Source organism: Nerophis ophidion, linkage group LG24 (assembly GCF_033978795.1).
Source record: "Nerophis ophidion isolate RoL-2023_Sa linkage group LG24, RoL_Noph_v1.0, whole genome shotgun sequence".
Taxonomy (NCBI): domain Eukaryota; kingdom Metazoa; phylum Chordata; class Actinopteri; order Syngnathiformes; family Syngnathidae; genus Nerophis; species Nerophis ophidion.
This window is the reverse complement of record NC_084634.1, coordinates 2,522,839-2,547,976: the sequence shown is the minus strand read 5'-3', so window position 1 is coordinate 2,547,976 and position 25,138 is coordinate 2,522,839. Positions and strand designations below refer to the sequence as shown.

The 25,138-nt window shown below is 37.9% G+C and overlaps 1 long non-coding RNA gene across 5 annotated transcripts in view; it reads left to right on the top strand.

The window, feature by feature from the left end:
- Nucleotides 1-3,956: 3,956 nt before the first annotated feature.
- LOC133542158 (uncharacterized) overlaps nt 3,957-25,138 on the top strand; it is a 33,902-nt gene continuing 12,720 nt past the window's right edge. For 2 of the 5 annotated variants that reach the window (XR_009804078.1, XR_009804075.1), the window contains exons 1-2: nt 3,958-4,027; nt 14,893-14,991. This is a non-coding gene — a long non-coding RNA (uncharacterized LOC133542158). Of the gene's footprint in view, nt 4,052-8,853; nt 9,043-14,892; nt 14,992-17,895; nt 18,833-25,138 lie in introns of those variants that run through there. The other 3 variants (XR_009804074.1, XR_009804076.1, XR_009804077.1) reach the window with 3 other exon arrangements.

Sequence of the window (25,138 nt, the reverse complement as noted above, 5' to 3'; positions counted from 1 at the left end):
TTCACCTTAAAGGTCCTAAAAGATCATAAATAGCCCCAATGTCCCAAAGTACCCCAAATAGGACCATCTTACTCTGAAAGGTCCTAAAGGACCATAAATAGCCCCAATGTCCCAAAGTACCCCAGGAAGGACCATCTTACCCTTAAAGGTCCTAGAGGACCATGAATAGCCCCAATGTCCCAAAGTACCCCAAGTAGGATCTACTTACCCTGAAAGGTCCTAAAGGACCATAAATAGCCCCAATGTCCCAAAGCACCCCAGGAAGGACCATCTTACCCTTTAAAGGTCCTAGAGGACCATGAATAGACTCAAGGTCCCAAAGTACCCCAAGTAGGACCATCTTCACCTTAAAGGTTCTAAAAGATCATAAATAGCCCCAATGTCCCAAAATACCCCAAGTAGGACCATCTTACTCTGAAAGGTCCTAAAGGACCACAAATAGCCCCAATGTCCCAAAGTACCCCAGGAAGGACCATCTTACTCTGAAAGGTCCTAAAGGACCATAAATAGCCCCAATGTCCCAAAGCACCCCAGGAAGGACCATCTTACTCTGAAAGGTCCTAAAGGACCACAAATAGCCCCAATGTCCCAAAGTACCCCAGGAAGGACCATCTTACTCTGAAAGGTCCTAAAGGACCATAAATAGCCCCAATGTCCCAAAGCACCCCAGGAAGGACCATCTTACCCTTTAAAGGTCCTAGAGGACCATGAATAGACTCAAGGTCCCAAAGTACCCCAAGTAGGACCATCTTCACCTTAAAGGTTCTAAAAGATCATAAATAGCCCCAATATCCCAAAGTACCCCAAGTAGGACCATCTTACCCTGAAAAGTCCTAAAGGACCACAAATATCCCCAATGTCCCAAAGTACCCCAAGTAGGACCATCTTACCCTTAAAGGTCCTAGAGGACCATGAATAGCCCCAATGTCCCAAAGTACCCCAAGTAGGATCTACTTAACCTGAAAGGTCCTAAAGGACCATAAATAGCCCCAATGTCCCAAAGCACCCCAGGAAGGACCATCTTACCCTGAAAGGTCCTAAAGGACCATAAATAGCCCCAATATCCCAAAGTACCCCAAGTAGGACCATCTTACCCTTAAAGGTCCTAGAGGACCATGAATAGCCCCAATGTCCCAAAGTACCCCAAGTAGGATCTACTTAACCTGAAAGGTCCTAAAGGACCATAAATAGCCCCAATGTCCCAAAGCACCCCAGGAAGGACCATCTTACCCTGAAAGGTCCTAAAGGACCATAAATAGCCCCAATGTCCCAAAGCACCCCAAATAGGACCATCTTACTCTGAAAGGTCCTAAAGGACCATAAATAGCCCCAATGTCCCAAAGTACCCCAGGAAGGACCATCTTACCCTTAAAGGTCCTAGAGGACCATGAATAGCGCCAATGTCCCAAAGTACCCCAAGTAGGACCATCTTACCCTGAAAGGTCCTAAAGGACCATAAATAGCCCCAATATCCCAAAGCACCCCAGGAAGGACCATCTTACCCTGAAAGGTCCTAGATGACCGTGAATAGACTCAAGGTCCCAAAGTACCCCAGGAAGGACCATCTTACCCTTAAAGGTCCTAGAGGACCATGAATAGACTCAAGGTCCCAAAGTAACCCAACAAGGAGCATCTTCACCTTAAAGGTCCTAAAGGACCATGAATAGCCCCAATGTCCCAAAGTACCCCAGGAAGGACCATCTTACTCTGAAAGGTCCTAGAGGACCATGAATAACCCCAATGTCCCTAAGTACCCCAAGTAGGACCATCTTACCCTGAAAAGTCCTAAAGGACCATAAATAGCCCCAATGTCCCAAAGTACCCCAAGTAGGACCATCTTACCCTGAAAAGTCCTAAAGGACCATAAATAGCCCCAATGTCCCAAAGTACCCCAAGTAGGACCATCTTACCCTGAAAAGTCCTAAAGGACCATAAATAGCCCCAATGTCCAAAGTACCCCAAGTAGGACCATCTTACCCTGAAAAGTCCTAAAGGACCATAAATAGCCCCAATGTCCAAAGTACCCCAAGTAGGACCATCTTACCCTTAAAGGTCCTAGAGGACCATAAATAGCCCCAATGTCCCAAAGCACCCCAGGAAGGACCATCTTACCCTTTAAAGGTCCTAGAGGACCATGAATAGACTCAAGGTCCCAAAGTACCCCAAGTAGGACCATCTTCACCTTAAAGGTTCTAAAAGATCATAAATAGCCCCAATATCCCAAAGTACCCCAAGTAGGACCATCTTACCCTGAAAAGTCCTAAAGGACCACAAATATCCCCAATGTCCCAAAGTACCCCAAGTAGGACCATCTTACCCTTAAAGGTCCTAGAGGACCATGAATAGCCCCAATGTCCCAAAGTACCCCAAGTAGGATCTACTTAACCTGAAAGGTCCTAAAGGACCATAAATAGCCCCAATGTCCCAAAGCACCCCAGGAAGGACCATCTTACCCTGAAAGGTCCTAAAGGACCATAAATAGCCCCAATATCCCAAAGTACCCCAAGTAGGACCATCTTACCCTTAAAGGTCCTAGAGGACCATGAATAGCCCCAATGTCCCAAAGTACCCCAAGTAGGATCTACTTAACCTGAAAGGTCCTAAAGGACCATAAATAGCCCCAATGTCCCAAAGCACCCCAGGAAGGACCATCTTACCCTGAAAGGTCCTAAAGGACCATAAATAGCCCCAATGTCCCAAAGCACCCCAAATAGGACCATCTTACTCTGAAAGGTCCTAAAGGACCATAAATAGCCCCAATGTCCCAAAGTACCCCAGGAAGGACCATCTTACCCTTAAAGGTCCTAGAGGACCATGAATAGCGCCAATGTCCCAAAGTACCCCAAGTAGGACCATCTTACCCTGAAAGGTCCTAAAGGACCATAAATAGCCCCAATATCCCAAAGCACCCCAGGAAGGACCATCTTACCCTGAAAGGTCCTAGATGACCGTGAATAGACTCAAGGTCCCAAAGTACCCCAGGAAGGACCATCTTACCCTTAAAGGTCCTAGAGGACCATGAATAGACTCAAGGTCCCAAAGTAACCCAACAAGGAGCATCTTCACCTTAAAGGTCCTAAAGGACCATGAATAGCCCCAATGTCCCAAAGTACCCCAGGAAGGACCATCTTACTCTGAAAGGTCCTAGAGGACCATGAATAACCCCAATGTCCCTAAGTACCCCAAGTAGGACCATCTTACCCTGAAAAGTCCTAAAGGACCATAAATAGCCCCAATGTCCCAAAGTACCCCAAGTAGGACCATCTTACCCTGAAAAGTCCTAAAGGACCATAAATAGCCCCAATGTCCCAAAGTACCCCAAGTAGGACCATCTTACCCTGAAAAGTCCTAAAGGACCATAAATAGCCCCAATGTCCAAAGTACCCCAAGTAGGACCATCTTACCCTGAAAAGTCCTAAAGGACCATAAATAGCCCCAATGTCCAAAGTACCCCAAGTAGGACCATCTTACCCTTAAAGGTCCTAGAGGACCATAAATAGCCCCAATGTCCCAAAGTACCCCAAGTAGGACCATCTTACCCTGAAAAGTCCTAGAGGACCATAAATAGCCCCAATGTCCCAAAGTACCCCAAGTAGGACCATCTTGCCCCTAATAGTGGGGGCCCTTAGGGAGCTTTTTGTGCAGCCCTTTGAGACACTTGTGATTTAAGTCTATATAAATAATCATTGATTGATTAATTGATGGATTGATTGACAGCCGTCATCTATCAAAATATCTTGCACATGTATTTCAACACAGATAGAAAGTAAAGCTACAGATATATTTCATTGTAAAACTAGAACATGTAGAGGAAGTCCGTGCTAGCTCCTCCCCCTCGTAATGTAGGTTAATGTTTCACCAGAAACAGAAACGAAACCTAAAAGTAGAGGAAGTCCGTGCTAGCCCCTCCCCCTCGTGATGTAGGTTAATGTTTCACCAGAAACAGAAACAGAAACAGAAACCTAAAAGTAGAGAAAGTCCGGATCGAGGTTAGGTCTTTTGAGCAGAGGATGAATAACCCAGGATAGTAAGTCAGCAATTTATTTTGAAGGTACGCTACCATGTTAGCAGGTTTTTAGGGTGTAAGTCAGCATTTTATTTTGAAGATACAATAGCATGTTAGCAGGTTTTTAAGATAGTAAGTCAGCATTTAATTTTGAAAGTACTGTAGCATGTTAGGACATTTTTAGAATAGTAAGCCAGCATTTGTTTTGAAGGTATGGTAGAATGTTAGCAGGTTTTAGGATAGTAAGTCAACATTTCATTTTGAAGATACGGTAGCATGTTACCAGGTTTTTAGGTTAGTAAGTCCGCATTTCATTTTTGAATTATGGTAGCATGTTATCAAATTTTTAGAGGTCAGCATTTTATTTTGTAGTTACGATAGCATGTTAGCAGGTTTTTAGGATAGTAAGTCAGCATTTCATTTTGAAAGTACTGTAGCATGTTAGGACATTTTTAGAATAGTAAGTCAGCATTTGTTTTGAAGGTATGGTAGAATGTTAGCAGGTTTTAGGATAGTAAGTCAACATTTCATTTTGAAGATACGGTAGCATGTTACCAGGTTTTTAGGTTAGTAAGTCCGCATTTCATTTTTGAATTATGGTAGCATGTTATCAAATTTTTAGAGGTCAGCATTTTATTTTGTAGTTACGATAGCATGTTAGCAGGTTTTTAGGATAGTAAGTCAGCATTTCATTTTGAAAGTACTGTAGCATGTTAGGACATTTTTAGAATAGTAAGTCAGCATTTGTTTTGAAGGTATGGTAGAATGTTAGCAGGTTTTAGGATAGTAAGTCAGCATTTCATTTTGAAGGTACGGTAGCATGTTACCAGGTTTTTAGGTTAGTAAGTCCGCATTTCATTTTTGAATTATGGTAGCATGTTAGCACATTTTTAGAATGGTAAGTCAGCTTTGAATTTTGAATGTACGGTAGCATGTTAGCAGGTTTTTCGGGATAGTAAGTCCGCATTTCATTTTTGAATTATGGTAGCATGTTAGCAGGTTTTTAGATCCTAAAGTAAGTCAGCATTGAATTTTGAAGGTACGATAGCATGTTAGCAGGTTTTTAGGATAGTAAGTCAGCATTCCATTTTGAAATTATGGTAGCATATTAGCAGGTTTTTAGGATAGTAAGTCAGCTTTTAATCTTAAAAGTACTGTAGCATGTTAGCACATTTTTAGAATGGTAAGTCAGCATTGAATTTTGAATGTACGGTAGCATGTTAGCAGGTTTTTCCGGATAGTAGGTCGGCATTTTATTTTGTAGTTACGATAGCATGTTAGCAGGTTTTTAGGATAGTGAGTCAGCATTTAATTTTGAAGGTATGGTAGCATATTAGCAGGTTTTTAGGATAGTATGTTGGCATTTAATTTTGAAGGTACGGTATTTTGATAGCAGGTTTTCCGGAATAGTAAGTCAGCATTTTATTTTGTTGTTACGATAGCATGTTAGCATGTTTATAGGATTGTAAGTAAGCATTTCATTTTGAAATTATGGTAGCATATTAACAGGTTTTTAGGATAGTAAGTCAACATTTAATTTTGAAGGTGCGGTCGCATGTTAGCAGGTTTTTAGGGTAATAAGTCAGCATTTAATTTTGAAGGTGCGGTTGCATGTTAGCAGGTTTTTAGGATAGTAAGGAATTATTTAATTTTGAAGGTACACTAACATGTTAGCAATTTTTAGGATAGTAAGTCAGCATTTAATTTTGAAGGTGTGGTAGCATGTTAGCAGGTGTTTAGGGTAGTAACTCAGCATTTAATTTTGAAGGTACAGTAGTTAGTTAGCAGGTTTTTAGGATAGTAAGGAATTATTTAATTTTGAAGGTACACTAACATGTTAGCAATTTTTAGGATAGTAAGTCAGCATTTAATTTTGAAGGTGTGGTAGCATGTTAGCAGGTGTTTAGGGTAGTAAGTCAGCATTTAATTTTGAAGGTACAGTAGTTAGTTAGCAGGTTTTTAGGATAGTAAGGAATTATTTAATTTTGAAGGTACACTAGCATGTTAGCATTTTTTAGGATAGTAAGTCAGCATTTAATTTTGAAGGTATGGTAGCATGTTAACAGGTTTTTAGGGTGTAAGTCAGCGTTTTATTTTGAAGATACAATAGCATGTTAGCAGGTTTTTAAGATAGTAAGTCAGCATTTAATTTTGAAAGTACTGTAGCATGTTATCACATTTTTAGAATAGTAAGTCAGCATTTAATTTTGAAGGTGCAGTAGTAAGTTAGCAGGTTTTTAGGGTAGTTAGTCAGAATTTAATTTTGAAGGTACAGTAGTAAGTTAGCAGGTTTTTAGGATAGTAAGGAAATATTTAATTTTGAAGGTACACTAGCATGTTAGCATTTTTTAGGATAGTAAGTCAGCATTTAATTTTGAAGGTATGGTAGCATGTTAGCAGGTTTTTAGGATAGTAAGTTAGAATTTAATTTTGAAGGTACGGTAGTTTGTTAGCAGGTTTTTTCGGATAGTAAGTCAGCATTTTATTTTGTTGTTACAATAGCACGTTAGAAGGTGTATCGGATAGTAAGTAAGCATTTCATTTTGAAATTATGGTAGCATATTACCTAGTTTTTAGGATAGTAAGTCAGCATTTAATCTTAACAGTACTGTAGCATGTTAGCACATTTTTAGAATAGTAAGTCAGCATTTAATTTTTAAGGTATGGTAGCATGTTAGGATGTTTTTTGGGATAGTAGGTAAGCATTTTGTTTTGTAGTTACGATAGCATGTTAGCAGGTTTTTAGATCCTAAAGTAAGTCATCATTGAATTTTGAAGGTACGATAGCATGTTAGCAGGTTTTTAGGATTGTAAGTCAGCATTTCATTTTGAAATTATGGTAGCATGTTAGCAGGTTTTTAGGATAGAAAGTCAGCATTCCATTTTGAAAGTACTGTAGCATGTTAAATCATTTTTAGAATAGTAAGTCAGCATTTAATTTTTAAGGAATGGTGGCATGTTAGCAGGTTTTTTGGGATAGTAGGTAAGCATTTTGTTTTGTAGTTACGATAGCATGTTAGCAGGTTTTTAGGATAGTAAGTCAGCATTTCATTTAGAAATTATGGTAGCATGTTAGCAGGTTTTCAGGATAATAAATTAGCATTTAATTTTAAAGGTACGGTAGCATGTTAGCAGGTTTTTAGGAAAGTAAGTCAGCATTTAATTTTGAAAGTACTGTAGCATGTCAGCACATTTTTAGAATAGTAAGTCAGCATTTAATTTTTAAGGTATGGTAGCATGTTAGCAGGTTTTGTGGGATAGTAGGTAAGCATTTTATTTTGTAGTCACGATAGCATGTTAACAGGTTTTTAGGATAGGAGGTCAGCATTTCCTTTTGAAAGTACTGTAGCATGTTAACACATTTTTAGAATAGTAAGTCAGTATTTGTTTTGAAGGTATGGTAGCATGTTAGTAGGTTTTAGGATCGTAAGTCAACATTTAATTTTAAAGATACGGTAGCATGTTACCAGGTTTTTAGGTTAGTAAGTCAGCCTTTCATTTTTAAATTATGGTAGCATGTTAGCAGGTTTTTAGATCCTAAATTAAGTCGGCATTGAATTTTGAAGGTACGATAGCATGTTAGCAGGTTTTTCGGATAGTAAGTCAGCATTTTATTTTGAAATTATGGTAGCATGTTAGCAGGTTTTTAGGATAGAAAGTCAGCATTTCATTTTGAAAGTACTGTAGCATGTTAGAACATTTTTAGAATAGTAAGTCAGCATTTAATTTTTAAGGTATGGTAGCGTGTGAGCAGGTTTTTGGGGATAGTATGTTAGCATTTTGTTTTGTAGTTACGATAGCATGTTAACAGGTTTTTAGGATAGTAAGTCAGCATTTCATCTAGAAATTATGGTAGCATGTTAGCAGGTTTTTAGGATAATAAATTAGCATTTCATTTTAAAGGTACGGTAGCATGTTAGCAGGTTTTTAGGAAAGTAAGTCAGCATTTCATTTTGAAAGTACTGTAGTATGTCAGCACATTTTTAGAATAGTAAGTCAGCATTTCATTTTCAAGGTATGGTAGCATGTTAGCAGGTTTTTTGGGATAGTAGGTAAGCATTTTGTTTTGTAGTTACGATAGCATGTTAGCAGGTTTTTAGGATAGTAAGTCAGCATTTCATTTTAAAGGTACGGTAGCATGTTAACAGGTTTTTAGGATAGGAGGTCAGCATTTCCTTTTGAAAGTACTGTAGCATGTTAGCACATTTTTAGAATAGTAAGTCAGTATTTGTTTTGAAGGTATGGTAGCATGTTAGCAGGTTTTAGGATCGTAAGTCAACATTTAATTTTAAAGATACGGTAGCATGTTACCAGGTTTTTAGGTTAGTAAGTCAGCCTTTCATTTTTTAATTATGGTAGCATGTTAGCAGGTTTTTAGATCCTAAAGTAAGTCAGCATTGAATTTTGAAGGTACGATAGCATGTTAGCAGGTTTTTCGGATAGTAAGTCAGCATTTTATTTTGAAATTATGGTAGCATGTTAGCAGGTTTTTAGGATAGAAAGTCAGCATTTCATTTTGAAAGTACTATAGCATGTTAGCATATTTTTAGAATAGTAAGTCAGCGTTTAATTTTTAAGGTATGGTAGCATGTTAGCAGGTTTTTCGGGGTAGTAGGTCGGCATTTTATTTTGTAGTTACGATAGCATGTTAACAGGTTTTTAGAATAGTAAGTCAGCATTTCTTTTAGAAATTATGGTAGCATGTTAGCAGGTTTTTAGGATGATGAATTAGCATTTCATTGTAAAGGTACGGTAGCATGTTAGCAAGTTTTTTGGCATTTCCCTTTGAAAAGCTGGTAGCATGTTAGCATTTTAACAACATACCATGTTAGCTTTTTGTTCTGCAGGAACTGTCGAAGGTTAGCAGGTTGCTAGGATAGCAGGTGCTAACAGTCATGACCGTCCTCGTCTGCACGCCGGGGAAATTAGTTTGCGATGGTCGGTGATGTCATGGTTTGGCCACGCCCCCTCGTAAACATTCAGTCACCGTTGCCTAGCAACACAGCTCTTGTCACTCACCTGCTGCACGCAAACAGGTGTGTGCGTGGAGACCAAGACACACACACACACACACACACACACACACACACACACACACACACACACACACACACACACACACACAGAGAGAGAGAAGAAGAAGGTGTAATTAGGAGGCCATTTTGTGCCTAAATTAGATTTCAGCTCAAGGGCCCACGCCAGGCGGGAATCAAACGCGCACGCCCCCTCGCCGGCAAGGGCTGGTTTTGTCGCTTCCGATTAGTCCCTGCTGGAAGGCAGCGCTGAGCTAATGCTACCTGCTAACATGCTACCGTACCTTCAAAATGAAATGCTGACTTACCATCCTAAAAACCTGCTAACATGCTATACCGTACCTTCAAAATTAAATGCTGACTTACTATCCTAAAAACCTGCTAACATGCTACCGTACCTTCAAAATTAAATGCTTTCTTACTATCTTAAAAACATGCTACTGTACCTTCAAAATTAAATGCTGACTTACTATCCTAAAAACCTGCTGACATGCTACCGTACCTTCAAAATTAAATGCTGACTTACTATCCTAAAAACCTGCTAACATGCTATACCGTACCTTCAAAATTAAATGCTGACTTACTATCCTAAAAACCTGCTAACATGCTACCGTACCTTCAAAATTAAATGCTGACTTACTATCCTAAAAACCTGCTAATAAACTACCGTACCTTCAAAATGAAATGCTGACTTCCTATCCTAAAAACCCGCTAACATGCTACCATACCTTTTTAAAATTAAATGCTAACTTAGTATCTTAAAACGCTGCTACCATGCCACCGTACCTACAAAATTAAATGCTGACTTACTACCCTAAAAACCTGCTAACATGCTACCGTACCTTCAAAATTAAATGCTTTCTTTCTATCTTAAAAACATGCTACCGTACCTTCAAAATTAAATGCTGACTTACTATCCTAAAAACCTGCTAACATGCTACCGTACCTTCAAAATTAAATGCTGACTTACTATCCTAAAAACCTGCTAACATGCTACCGTACCTTCAAAATTAAATGCTGACTTACTATCCTAAAAACCTGCTAAGATGCTATACCGTACCTTCAAAATTAAATGCTGACTTACTATCCTAAAAACCTGCTAACATGCTACCGTACCTTCAAAATTAAATGCTGACTTACTATCCTAAAAACCTGCTAACAAACTACCGTACCTTCAAAATGAAATGCTGACTTCCTATCCTAAAAACCCGCTAACATGCTACCATACCTTTTTAAAATTAAATGCTAACTTAGTATCTTAAAACGCTGCTACCATGCCACCGTACCTACAAAATTAAATGCTGACTTACTACCCTAAAAACCTGCTAACATGCTACCGTACCTTCAAAATTAAATGTTGACTTACTATCCTAAAAACCTGCTAAAATGCTATACCGTACGTTCAAAATTAAATGCTTTCTGACAATCCAAAAACCTACTAACAAAATACCGTACCTTCAAAATGAAATGCTGACTTACTACCCTAAAAACCTGCTAACATGCCACCGTACCTTCAAAATGAAATGCTGACTTACTACCCTAAAACCTGCTAACATGCTGCCGTACCTTTTTAGAATTAAATGCTGACTTACTATCCTAAAAACCTGCTAACATGCTACCGTACCTTTTTAGAATTAAATGCTGACTTACTATCCTAAAAACCTGTTAACATGCTACCGTACCTTCAAAATTAAATGCTTTCTTACTATCTTAAAAACATGCTACCGTACCTTCAAAATGAAATGCTGACTTACTACCCTAAAAACCTGCTAATATGCTACATATCTTCAAAATGAAATGCTGACTTACTACCCTAAAAACCTGCTAATATGCTACATACCTTCAAAATGAAATGCTGACTTACTATCCTAAAAACCTGCTAACATGCTATACCGTACCTTCAAAATTAAATGCTGACTTACTATCCTAAAAACCTGCTAACATGCTACCGTACCTTCAAAATTAAATGCTTTATTACAATCCAAAAAACCTACCAACAAAATACCGTACCTTCAAAATGAAATGCTGACTTCCTATCCTAAAAACCCGCTAACATGCTCCCATACCTTTTAAAATTAAATGCTAACTTAGTATCTTAAAACGCTGCTAACATGCCACCGTACCTTCAAAATTAAATGCTGACTTACTACCCTAAAAACCTGCTAACATGCTACGTACCTTCAAAATTAAATACTTTCTTACTATCTTGAAAACCTGCAAAAAAACTACCATACCTTCAAAATTAAATGCTGACTCACTATCCTAAAAACCTGCTAACATGCTACCGTACCTTTTTAAAATTAAATGTTGACTTACTCTCCTAAAAACCTGCTAACATGCTACCGTACCTTCAAAATGAAATGCTGACTTACTATCCTAAAAACCTGCTAACATGCTACGTACCTTCGATATTAAATGCTGACTTACTACCCTAAAAACCTGCTAATATGCTACGTACTTTCGAAATTAAATGGTGACTTACTACCCCTAAAAACCCGCTAACATGCTACCGTACCTTCAAAATTAAATGCTGACTTACTACCCTAAAAACCTGCTAACATGCTACCGTACTTTCAAAATTAAATGCTGACTTACTACCCTAAAAACCTGCTAACATGCTACCGTACTTACAAAATTAAATGCTGACTTACTACCCTAAAAACCTGCTAACATGCTACGTACTTTCAAAATTAAATGCTGACTTACTACCCTAAAAACCTGCTAACATGCCACCGTACCTTCAAAATTAAATGCTGACTTATTACCCTAAAAACCTGCTAACATGCTATGTACCTTCAAAATTAAATGCTGACTTACTACCCTAAAAACCTGCTAACATGCTACCGTACCTTTAAATGAAATGCTGACTTACTATAAAAAAAAACTGCTAACATTCTATCATACCTTCAAAATAAAATGCTAAAACCTGCTAGCGCACAACACATTTGGGCTAAAATGCTAAAATGCTACGTTAACATGTTACTGCACTTTCCGAACAATATGCTGCCACGATTGGAATAAATTGCTAACACACTATCCTGGAAACCTGCTAACCTACGATAAGGCATACAAAATAAAATGCTAACATGATATCTTACTTAACTGCTAAAATGCTACATCACCTTCAAAATAAAATGCTGACTTACTATTCTAATAACCTGGTACCATGCTATCCTACCTTCACAATAAAATCCGGACTTGCTATCCTGGGAACCGGACAAACTTACCCCCAGAACATTCATACTAGACTGCAGATATGCTACCACACATTCAGAATAAAATGCTAAGATGCTATTCTGCTAGCCTGCTGCTGCATAATCAGAATAGAATGCTTACACACGATTCTTGGAACCTGAAAAACTTACTCCAGAAAATTCTAAACAAAGTGCTAACCTTATTATTTTGCTAGACTGCTAACATGCTACATCACATTTTTTTTTTAAAAATGCTAAGATACCATTCAGTTAGCATGCTACTGCATTTTCAGGAGAAAACACTAACATGCATTTCTGCTAATCTAACATAATACAGAACCTTTGGAATAAAATGCTAACATGCTGTCCTACAAAACTGCTAACATGTTTGAAATAAATGCCCACATACATTTTTGCTAATCTTCTAACATTTTACTACACATACAGATTAAATTGCTAACATACTATCCTAGAATCTAACATGCCACATCGCATTCTGATCTAAATGCTATCTAAAAAGCTGCTAACACACTGCCATTACTTTTTGAATACAATGTTAACATGCTATCTTGCTAAAATTAAAAAAAATACAATACCAACATGCTGTTCCCATAACTTGCTAACACACATTCAGAATAAAATGCTAACGTGATATTGCTCAAAACTATTTAAAAATCAAAAGTCAACACACTATTCTGCTAACATGCTAAAGCACCTTCAGAACAAAATGCTGAATTGTTATCCTAGAAACCTGCTAAATTAAAGTATAATTTTTACATCATGCCTAGCTGCAAACCTGCTAACATGCTGAAGCACATTCAAAATAAAACTAATAACATGATATTGCGCTTATCTGCTACCATGCTACATCACATTCAAACAAAAAAATAAAAGTACCATTCAAACAAAAACAAAAAACCATGCTATTCTGCTAACCTGCTAAAGTATATTCACAAATCAAAAACTACTCTGCTATTCTGCTAACATGCTAAAACACCTTTAGAACTAAATGCTAAAGTATTATCCTAGAAACCTGCTAAATTAAAATATTATTTTTATATCATGCTTAGCCGCAACCGAATGTTTGGAATAAAATGCTAAAATTCTATCCCACAAACCTGCTAACATGCTAAAGCACATTTAAAATAAAATGCTCACATGATATTGCGCTTAACTGCTAGCATGCTACATCACATTCAAACAAAAAAGTAAAAGTTCCATTCAAATAAAAACAAAAAAACATGCTATTCTGCTAACCTGCTAAAGTATATTCAAAAATCAAAAACTACTCTGCTATTCTGCTAAGATGCTAAAACACCTTTAGAACAAAATGCTAAAGTATTATCCTAGAAACCTGCTAAATTAAAGTATAATTTTTATATCATGCTTAGCTGCAACCAAATACTCAGAATAAAATGCTAACATTCTATCCCAGCAACCTGCTAACATGCTAAAGCACATTTAAAATAAAATGCTCACATGCTATTGCGCTTAACTGCTAGCATGCTACATCACATTCAAACAAAAAAATAAAAGTTCCATTCAAACAAAAAAACAAACATGGTATTATGCTAATCTGCTAAAGTATATTCAAAAATCCAAAACTACTTTGCTATTCTGCTAACATGCTAAATCACCTTTAGAACAAAATGCTAAAGTATTATCCTAGAAACCTGCTAAATTAAAGTATAATTTTTATATCATGCTTAGCTGCAACCAAATACTCAGAATAAAATGCTAACATTCTATCCCTGCTAACATGCTGAAGCACATTCAAAATAGAATAAAAACATGATATTGCGCTTAACTGCTAGCATGCTACATGACATTCAAACAAAAAAATAAAAGTTCAATTCAAACAAAAAAAAACGTGCTATTCTGCTAACCTGCTAAAGTATATAAAAAAATCAAAAGCCAACTCTGCTATTCTGCTAACATGCTAAAACACCTTTAGAACAAAATGCTAAAGTGTTGTCCTAGAAACCTGCTAAATCAAAATATAATTTTTATATCATGCTTAGCTGCAGCCAAATGTCTGGAATAAAATGCTAACATTCCATCCCAGAAACCTGCTAACATGCTAAAGCACATTTGAAATAAAATGCTAACATGCTATTGCGCTTAACTGCTAGCATGCTACATCACATTCAAACAAAAAAAATAAAAGTGCCTTTCAAACAATAACAAAAAAAGTGTTTTCAGGCTAAAACACTAACGTGCTATCTTGCTTAACCACAAATATGGTACAGCACATTCAAAATAAAATGCTAACCTGCTAACATGCTACCAGACCTGCAGAGCGCTATGCTACAATGCTATCATGTCATTCTGCTCCCCTGCTAACACACACACATTCTTCCTCTCCTCCCTCTTTGCTCTCGTCCAATCCCGTGTTTCTTCCCCGCCCCACATGCCCCGCCTACCACCCCCCCCTCCACCTCACTCCCCTGCCGTTGCGTGCTAGCTGCTGCGGTTTGCGTGCGGCTGGCTGCTCCGACGCTAACTCGCTGTGACATGTTGCACACAAACTACTTTGGGAATCAATATTCATTTCACCGTGTGTGTGTGTGTGTGTGTGTGTGTGTGTGTGTGTGTGTGTGTGTGTGTGTGTGTGTGTGTGTGTGTGTGTGTGTGTGTGTGTGTGTGTCATGTTTGGCAGCAAGGTCTCGACATGGATGAAAACACATGAAGGCGGAACAAAAAAACCCTCAGCAAAACAAGAGAAAACCGCCTCGAGGAAGAAGTAGGAGGAGCCATGGTAAGGAAGGAGGCCGGCTCCCTGAAAGGGGGAGGAGTTATTATGTTGTTTGCTGGACTGGAACTACTTCCTGTTCTGCATTTGCTCATCTCACTATCATGTTAGATCTACTATGGACTGGACTCTCTCACTATTATGTTAGATCCGCTATGGACTGGACTCTCTCACTATTATGTTAGATCCACTATGGACTGGACTCTCACTATTATGTTAGATCCACTATGGACTGGACTCTCACTATTATGTTAGATCCACTATGGACTGGACTCACACTATTATGTTAGATCCACTATGGACTGGACTCTCACACTATTATGTTAGATCCACTATGGACTGGACTCACACTATTATGTTAGATCCACTATGGACTGGACTCTCACTATTATGTTAGATCTACTATGGACTGGACTCTCTCACTATTATGTTAGATCCGCTATGGACTGGACTCTCTCACTATTATGTTAGATCCACTATGGACTGGACTCTCACTATTATGTTAGATCCACTATGGACTGGACTCACACTATTATGTTAGATCCACTATGGACTGGACTCTCACACTATTATGTTAGATCCACTATGGACTGGACTCACACTATTATGTTAGATCCACCATGGACTGGACTCTCACACTATTATGTTAGATCCACTATGGACTGGACTCTCTCACTATTATGTTAGATCCACTATGGACTGGACTCTCACTATTATGTTAGATCCACTATGGACTGGACTCTCACACTATTATGTTAGATCCACTATGGACTGGACTCTCACACTATTATGTTAGATCCACTATGGACTGGACTCTCGCACTATTATGTTAGATCCACTATGGACTGGACTCTCACTATTATGTTAGATCCACTATGGACTGGACTCTCACTATTATGTTAGATCCACTATGGACTGGACTCTCACTATTATGTTAGATCCACTATGGACTGGACTCACACTATTATGTTAGATCCACTATGGACTGGACTCTCTCACTATTATGTTAGATCCACTATGGACTGGACTCTCACTATTATGTTAGATCCACTATGGACTGGACTCTCACTATTATGTTAGATCCACTATGGACTGGACTCACACTATTATGTTAGATCCACTATGGACTGGACTCTCACACTATTATGTTAGATCCACTATGGACTGGACTCACACTATTATGTTAGATCCACTATGGACTGGACTCTCACTATTATGTTAGATCTACTATGGACTGGACTCTCTCACTATTATGTTAGATCCGCTATGGACTGGACTCTCTCACTATTATGTTAGATCCACTATGGACTGGACTCTCACTATTATGTTAGATCCACTATGGACTGGACTCACACTATTATGTTAGATCCACTATGGACTGGACTCTCACACTATTATGTTAGATCCACTATGGACTGGACTCACACTATTATGTTAGATCCACCATGGACTGGACTCTCACACTATTATGTTAGATCCACTATGGACTGGACTCTCTCACTATTATGTTAGATCCACTATGGACTGGACTCTCACTATTATGTTAGATCCACTATGGACTGGACTCTCACACTATTATGTTAGATCCACTATGGACTGGACTCTCACACTATTATGTTAGATCCACTATGGACTGGACTCTCGCACTATTATGTTAGATCCACTATGGACTGGACTCTCACTATTATGTTAGATCCACTATGGACTGGACTCTCACTATTATGTTAGATCCACTATGGACTGGACTCTCACTATTATGTTAGATCCACTATGGACTGGACTCTCGCACTATTATGTTAGATCCACTATGGACTGGACTCTCACTATTATGTTAGATCCACTATGGACTGGACTCTCACACTATTATGTTAGATCCATTATGGACTGGACTCTCACACTATTATGTTAGATCCACTATGGACTGGACTCTCACACTATTATGTTAGATCCACTATGGACTGGACTCTCACTATTATGTTAGATCCACTATGGACTGGACTCTCACACTATTATGTTAGATCCACTATGGACTGGACTCTCACTATTATGTTAGATCCACTATGGACTGGACTCTCTCACTATTATGTTAGATCCACTATGGACTGGACTCTCACACTATTATGTTAGATCCACTATGGACTGGACTCTCACACTATTATGTTAGATCCACTATGGACTAGACTCTCACCATTATGTTAGATCCACTATGGACTGGACTCACACTGTTATGTTAGATCCACTATGGACTGGACTCTCACTATTATGTTAGATCCACTATGGACTGGACTCTCACTATTATGTTAGATCCACTATGGACTGGACTCTCACTATTATGTTAGATCCACTATGGACTGGACTCTCACACTATTATGTTAGATCCACTATGGACTGGACTCTCACACTATTATGTTAGATCCACTATGGACTGGACTCTCACACTATTATGTTAGATCCACTATGGACTGGACTCTCACACTATTATGTTAGATCCACTATGGACTGGACTCTCACTATTATGTTAGATCCACTATGGACTGGACTCTCACACTATTATGTTAGATCCACTATGGACTGGACTCTCACTATTATGTTAGATCCACTATGGACTGGACTCTCACACTATTATGTTAGATCCACTATGGACTGGACTCTCACACTATTATGTTAGATCCATTATGGACTGGACTCTCGCACTATTATGTTAGATCCACTATGGACTGGACTCTCACTATTATGTTAGATCCACTATGGACTGGACTCTCACACTATTATGTTAGATCCACTATGGACTGGAGTCACCTATCTAACACAGCTCAGCTTGTTTTGTTCCTTCTACATGCACGTCTATCCTCATTTCTCATTTCCGCAACCACAACAAAACTTCCTCCTCCTTCGCCAATCACCTTACAGGCGTGCTATGTTCACAACTATAGGAATTCTGAATATCGCTCACTCAACAACACAACTTCAACACCACCACCAAAAGAATACCTACCGGAATTAACAAAAGGCTATCGATGCTGTCAGCTAGCAAAGCCGAATTCGACCAAGCAAACCCGGCGTACCAAAAAGTACTTGATGAAAGGGGATACAACTTCACCCTCACCTATGAACCCACGCCAGGAAACCAACCAAAAAAGAGCAGAAAACGAAACATCATCATCTGGTACAACCCCCCATTCAGCAAAAACGGCCACAAGTTCCTCACTCTGATCGACAAACACTTCCCCAAAGGCAACACCCTAAGGAAAGTATTCGACAAGAACAACATTAAATTGAGCTACAGCTGTATGAATAACATACAACAAATCATTTCAAACCACAACAAAACAATTGCAAAAGGACTGCCTACCCCCAGACTGAACGACTCCGAAAACCAATAATGTAACTGCCGCAGGAAACAAACATCAGTCGTTTACCAAGCAAAGGTAACACGCAAGGACATTAACACATCCGACACGTACGTAGGATTAACCGAAGGAGCGTTCAAAACAAGATGGAATAATCACAAGGCCTCCTTTAGAAACCAGACCTTGCGGAACTCTACAGAACTCAGCAAACACATTTAGAACCTCAAAGACAATAATGTTGAATATTCAATAACATGGCAAATTCTTGCATCCAGCACACCTTACAACAGTGGTAATAAAAGATGCAACCTATGCTTGAAAGACAAACTGTTTATTATATATCATCCAGACCTGTCATCCCTCAACAAGCGCAGTGAAATCATTTCAACATGCCGTCACAGACGTAAACACCTCCTAGGTAACACATGAGCCAATCACCACACCCCTAGGCCTGCTTGTACCCACCCACTCTGTGCTCTATATAAACCATTGTATGTGAATGCTAACAGTAAAATATCCTGATGATTGAGGGAACCCCTCATGAAACACTTTTGTAGAGATGAAGTAGTCTTGGGATTTTTCCCACACATACATATGCCCTCTACCACGGTATCCAGCACTATTCTCTGGATAATCGAATCAAGATATATATATATGTATGTATGTGTATATGTATATGTATGTATGTGTATATATATACATATATGTATGTGTGTATATATATACATGTTTGTGTATATATATGTGTATATATATATGTATGTATATATATATATGTATGTATATATATATATATATGTATATATGTGTGTGTGTGTAATGTATTTTGTTCATGTGTACACTGTAAATATATTCATAAACTTTGTGTACTCATTTAATATGTATATGTGTATACGTATGTATGTCTGTATATATATATATATTTACAATGTACACATGAACAAAAGACATTTACAATGTAGACATTAACAGCATACATAAATATATCTATTGAGTACAAAAAGAAAGTACATGAACATATTTACAGTGTACACATGGACAAAGTTTATTTACAATGGTAGACATTAACAACACACATAAATATTTGAACAGTGTACACACAATATAAAATATATGAACACATTTACAGTGTACACATCGACACAGTCCATTTACAGAGTAGACATCAACAACATATATAAATATATCCATTAAGTACACATAAAACAAAGTATATAACCTGTTTACACATGATCATTAGTACTCGCTATGCAGAAAACATGTATATCAACATATTTACAGTCTACTACACATGAGGTATATGAAAAAATATTTGACACAGGTACACGTGGAAAAACGGATAAACATTTTTATTTGTGGTTATTAATAATCTGTCATGCGCACACACACACACACACACACACACACACACACACACACACACACACACACAAAGGACCTCTCTAATTGGAGCGGGACATCAGGAGGTGTCAATCAAACGTCTTTACAAAGCCACAATCTCCTCAAAAAGCTATTATACACCAGCAGACACTGGGGAGCTGTTCACACACACACACACACACACACACACACACACACACACACACACACACACACACACACACACACACACACACACACTTACACACACACTGCAGTGGAAAGGTAGTAATGAGATGTTAGTGGTTTGATGGGACACCTTGAGGCCAAAAGAAAATGTTCTCACAGCTTTCAGTGTGTGTGTGTGTGTGTGTGTGTGTGTGTGTGTGTGTGTGTGTGTTTCGGGTTGTCGTGCGTGGCGAGGACACGATCTCGGTCACATTTATGGCCAAAACGAGACGGCGCAACACAACACGGGCCTTTTTAAAAAAATATTTTTTGCAGGCGGTCACGTGACCACGTCGAGGTCTAAGCAAACGCGCTAACGCTAACATGCGTGTTTGTGTGTGTGTGTAGCCACCTGCTGTGTGTGTGCGCGCGTGGAGCCGCCCCCCCGCCGAGCGCGCCGCCATTAAAGTGGAAATAAATACTTGAAGGCGCAGCAGACGGAATCTTCCGCACAATTCCAATCAGCAATTGACTTAATTTCATCAGCCAATAAATAAGCAACTTTGTCCAAATAGCACTTTGCACACACACAGCCTGCCAAAGGAAGTGTGTGTGTGTGTGTGTGTGTGTGTGTGTGTGTGTGTCTCCTCACACGGATGACATCTGTGTCACTCTTTGTTCCACCTCTATCTCACAGCTGGACTTTTGTCTTCCTCCATCTTTTTATTTCCTCTTCCTGTGTCACATGACAGCCCGGGCAGCGCTCTGATTGGCTGCTGAGAACCGCCTTCAAAAAGTACATGTGGCACACACACACACACACGCACACACTACGTCTCAAAAGGCATTTTTCCAACATTTACAAGCATGATTGAACAAAAAAATTTTACTATATGTTGAGTTCAAATATGTGTGTTTTGTTCCATTATGTCATACGGAAACCTAAGCGACAATTTATCACAATCAATTTAAAATCTAAAAAAATGTGTAGCAGGCGGGCAACAACGTAACATAAAAATCTATTTTTCTTTACATTGTTTCAAATTTGTGCGTTTTGTTCGACGACGTCATACGGAAAAATCAGCGACAATTCATCACAATCAATTTAAAATGTAAAGAAATGTGTAACAAACGGGCAAAAATGTAACATGAAAATAAATTTTTCTTTACATCGTTTCAAATATTTGCGTTTTGTTCCATTACGTGCTATGGAAACCTTAGGGACAGTTCATCACAATCAATTTAATATCTGAAAAAATGTGTAGCGGGCGGGCAAAAATGTAACATAAAAATACTTTTTTCTTTACATTGTTTCAAATATGTGCGTTTTGTTCCATTACCTCATACAGAAACCTAAGCGACAATTTATCACAATCAATTTAAAATGTAAAAAATTAGTTTGGAAGACGGTCGAAAATGTAACATAAAAATATTTTTTTCTTTCCATTGTTTCAAAAATGTGCGTTTTGTTCCATTACGTCCTATGGAAACGTCAGCGACAATTCATCACAATCAATTTAAAATGTAAAGAAATGTGTAACAAACGGGCAAAAATGTAACATAAAAAATAATTTTTCTTTTACATTGTTTCAAATATGTGCGTTTTTGTTCAATTACGTCATACGGAAACTTCAGCGACAATTCATCACAATCAATTCAAAATCTAAAAAAATGTGTAGCAGACGGTCAAAAATGTAACATAAAAATACATTTTTCTTTACATTGTTTCAAATATGTGCGTTTTGTTCCATTACGTCTTACAGAAACCTAAGCAACAATTTATCACAATTTAAAATGTAAAAAAATGTGTAGCAGGTGGGCGAAAATGTAACATGAAAATACATTTTTCTTAACGTTGTTTCAAATATATGCGTTTTGTTCCATTATGTCTTACGGAAACATCAGCAACAGTTCATCACAATCAATTCAAAATATAAAAAAAATGTGTAGCAGACGGGCAAAAATGTAACATAAAAATACATTTGTCTTTACATTGTTTCAAATATGTGCGTTTTGTTCCATTACCTCATACAGAAACCTAAGCGACAATTTATCACAATCAATTTAAAATGTAAAAAAATGTGTTTGGAAGACGGTCGAAAATGTAACATAAAAATAATTTTTTCTTTACATTGTTTCAAAAATGTGTGTTTTGTTCCCTTATGTGCTATGAAAACATCAGCGACAATTCATCACAATCAATTTAAAATGTAAAAAAATGTGTAGCAGACGGTCAAAAATGTAACATAAAAATACATTTTTCTTTACATTGTTTCAAATATGTGCGTTTTGTTCCATTACCTCATACAGAAACCTAAGCGGCAATTTATCACAATCAATTTAAAATGTAAAAAAATGTGTTTGGAAGACGGTCGAAAATGTAACATAAAAATAATTTTTTCTTTACATTGTTTCAAAAATGTGCGTTTTGTTCCATTACATGCTATGGAAACATCAGCGACAATTCATCACAATCAATTTAAAATGTAAAGAAATGTGTAACAAACGGGCAAAAATGTAACATAAAAATACATTTTTCCTTTACATTGTTTCAAATATGTGCGTTTTGGTCCATTACGTCATACGGAAACATCAGCGACAGTTCATCACAATCAATGTAAAATCGAAAAAAAATGTTTAGCAGACGCGCAAAAATGTAACATGAAAATAAATTTTTCTTCACATCGTTTCAAATATGTGCGTTTTGTTCCATTACGTGCTATGGAAACCTTAGGGACAGTTCATCACAATAAATGTAATATCTGAAAAAATGTGTAGCAGGTGGGCAAAAATGTAACATAAAAATACATTTTTCTTTACATTGTTTCAAATATGTGTGTTTTGTTCCATTACGTCATACGGAAACATCAGCAACAATTCATCACAATCAATTTTAAATGTAAAAAAATGTGTAGAAGACGGGCAAAACATAAAAATAAATTTTTCTATAGCATATCAAACAACAACAATAACGTGAATACGCAAAAGAACAAGGAAAAAGAGGGGGAACAAAGGAGAAGATAATGAAACAAAAAAATACACAAAATAATTCATTTGAATATAAAATAATGAAAACGAAAAGAAAAGGGACCAGAAGGAAAAAAATAGAAAAGCAGAAAACAAGAAAATAGACTTTGGACAAAATTATAAAAAAATGTTTTCCATCCATCTATTTTCTACCGCTTGTCCCTTTGGGGTCGTGGGTGGTGCTGGAGCCTATTCCAGCTGCATTCAGGCGGAAGGTGGGATACATCCTGGACATTTTTATTTTTTTTTAACAATTAAAAACAAAGACGAATGAAAAATGGGAAACAAGGGGAAAAAAGTACAGAAACACAAGGAAACGGAAATAAGTAAAAAAGGAAAGAAACATTTTTTTTTCTGTCTCCCTGTAATGTTTGATCCTGTTCTGTCTCCCTGTAATGCTTGATCCTGTTCTGTCTCCCTGTAATGTTTGATCCTGTTCTGTCTCCCTGTAATGTTTGATCCTGTTCTGTCTCCCTGTAATGTTTGATCCTGTTCTGTCTCCCTGTAATGTTTGATCCTGTTCTGTCTCCCTGTAATGTTTGATCCTGTTCTGTCTCCCTGTAATGTTTGATCCTGTTCTGTCTCCCTGTAATGTTTGATCCTGTTCTGTCTCCCTGTAATGTTTGATCCTGTTCTGTCTCCCTGTAATGTTTGATCCTGTTCTGTCTCCCTGTAATGTTTGATCCAGTTCTGTCTCCCTGTAATGTTTGATCCTGTTCCGTCTCCCTGTAATGTTTGATCCTGTTCTGTCTCCCTGTAATGTTTGATCCTGTTCTGTCTCCCTGTAATGTTTCATCCTGTTCTGTCTCCCTGTAATGTTTCATCCTGTTCTGTCTCCCTGTAATGTTTCATCCTGTTCTGTCTCCCTGTAATGTTTCATCCTGTTCTGTCTCCCTGTAATTTTTGATCCCGTTCTGTCTCCCTGTAATGTTTGATCCCGTTCCGTCTCCCTGTAATGTTTGATCCCGTTCCGTCTCCCTGTAATGTTTGATCCTGTTCCGTCTCCCTGTAATGTTTGATCCTGTTCCGTCTCCCTGTAATGTTTGATCCTGTTCCGTCTCCCTGTAATGTTTGATCCTGTTCCGTCTCCCTGTAATGTTTGATCCTGTTCCGTCTCCCTGTAATGTTTGATCCTGTTCTGTCTCCCTGTAATGTTTGATCCCGTTCCGTCTCCCTGTAATGTTTGATCCCGTTCCGTCTCCCTGTAATGTTTGATCCTGTTCCGTCTCCCTGTAATGTTTGATCCTGTTCTGTCTCCCTGTAATGTTTGATCCCGTTCCGTCTCCCTGTAATGTTTGATCCCGTTCCGTCTCCCTGTAATGTTTGATCCTGTTCCGTCTCACTGTAATGTTTGATCCTGTTCCGTCTCCCTGTAATGTTGGATCCTGTTCTGTCTCCCTGTAATGTTTGATCCTGTTCTGTCTCCCTGTAATGTTTGATCCTGTTCTGTCTCCCTGTAATGTTTGATCCTGTTCTGTCTCCCTGTAATGTCTGTCTGATCTTGAATGGGATTGTGCTGAAAATTTAAATTAATTTAGATTAATAAAATATTTCTGATTCTGATGTCAACTATTTAAAAAAGTGAGAAAACATGTCAAAAAAGAAAACAGAAAGTAAAGAAAAAACTGAAAACAGAAACCTTTGGCATAAAATGCTAACATGCTACCGCACTTTCAGAAGAAAATGATAACGTGTCTTCTTATGAAAAAAAAATAAAATGCTAACATGCTATTCTGCTAACCCACGAACATGCTACCGCAATTTCAGAAGAAAATGCTAATGTGTTTTTCCAATTGAAACCTGTCACCTTATTACAAAATTTTCAGAATAAAATGCTAACATACTATTCTGCTAGCCTGCAAAAATGCTAGCGCACTTTCAGAAGAAAATGCTAATGTGATTTTTCTATAGAAACCTGAAACCCTGTTGCAAAACCTTTGGCACAAAATGCTAACATGCGATTCTGCTAACATGGTACCGCATTTTCTGAAGAAAATACGAAGGTGTCTTCCTATAAAAAAACCTGTCAACTGACTACAACACTTTCAGAATAAAATGCTATTCTGCTAACCCACGAACATGCTACCGCAATTTCAGAAGAAAATGCCAATGTGTTTTTCCTAAAGAAACCTGTCACCCTACGACAAAACCTTCGGAACAAAATGCTAGCATCCTATTCTGCTAACCTGCAAACATGTTATCTCATTTTCAGAAGAAAATGCTAATGTGATTTTCCTATAGAAACCTGT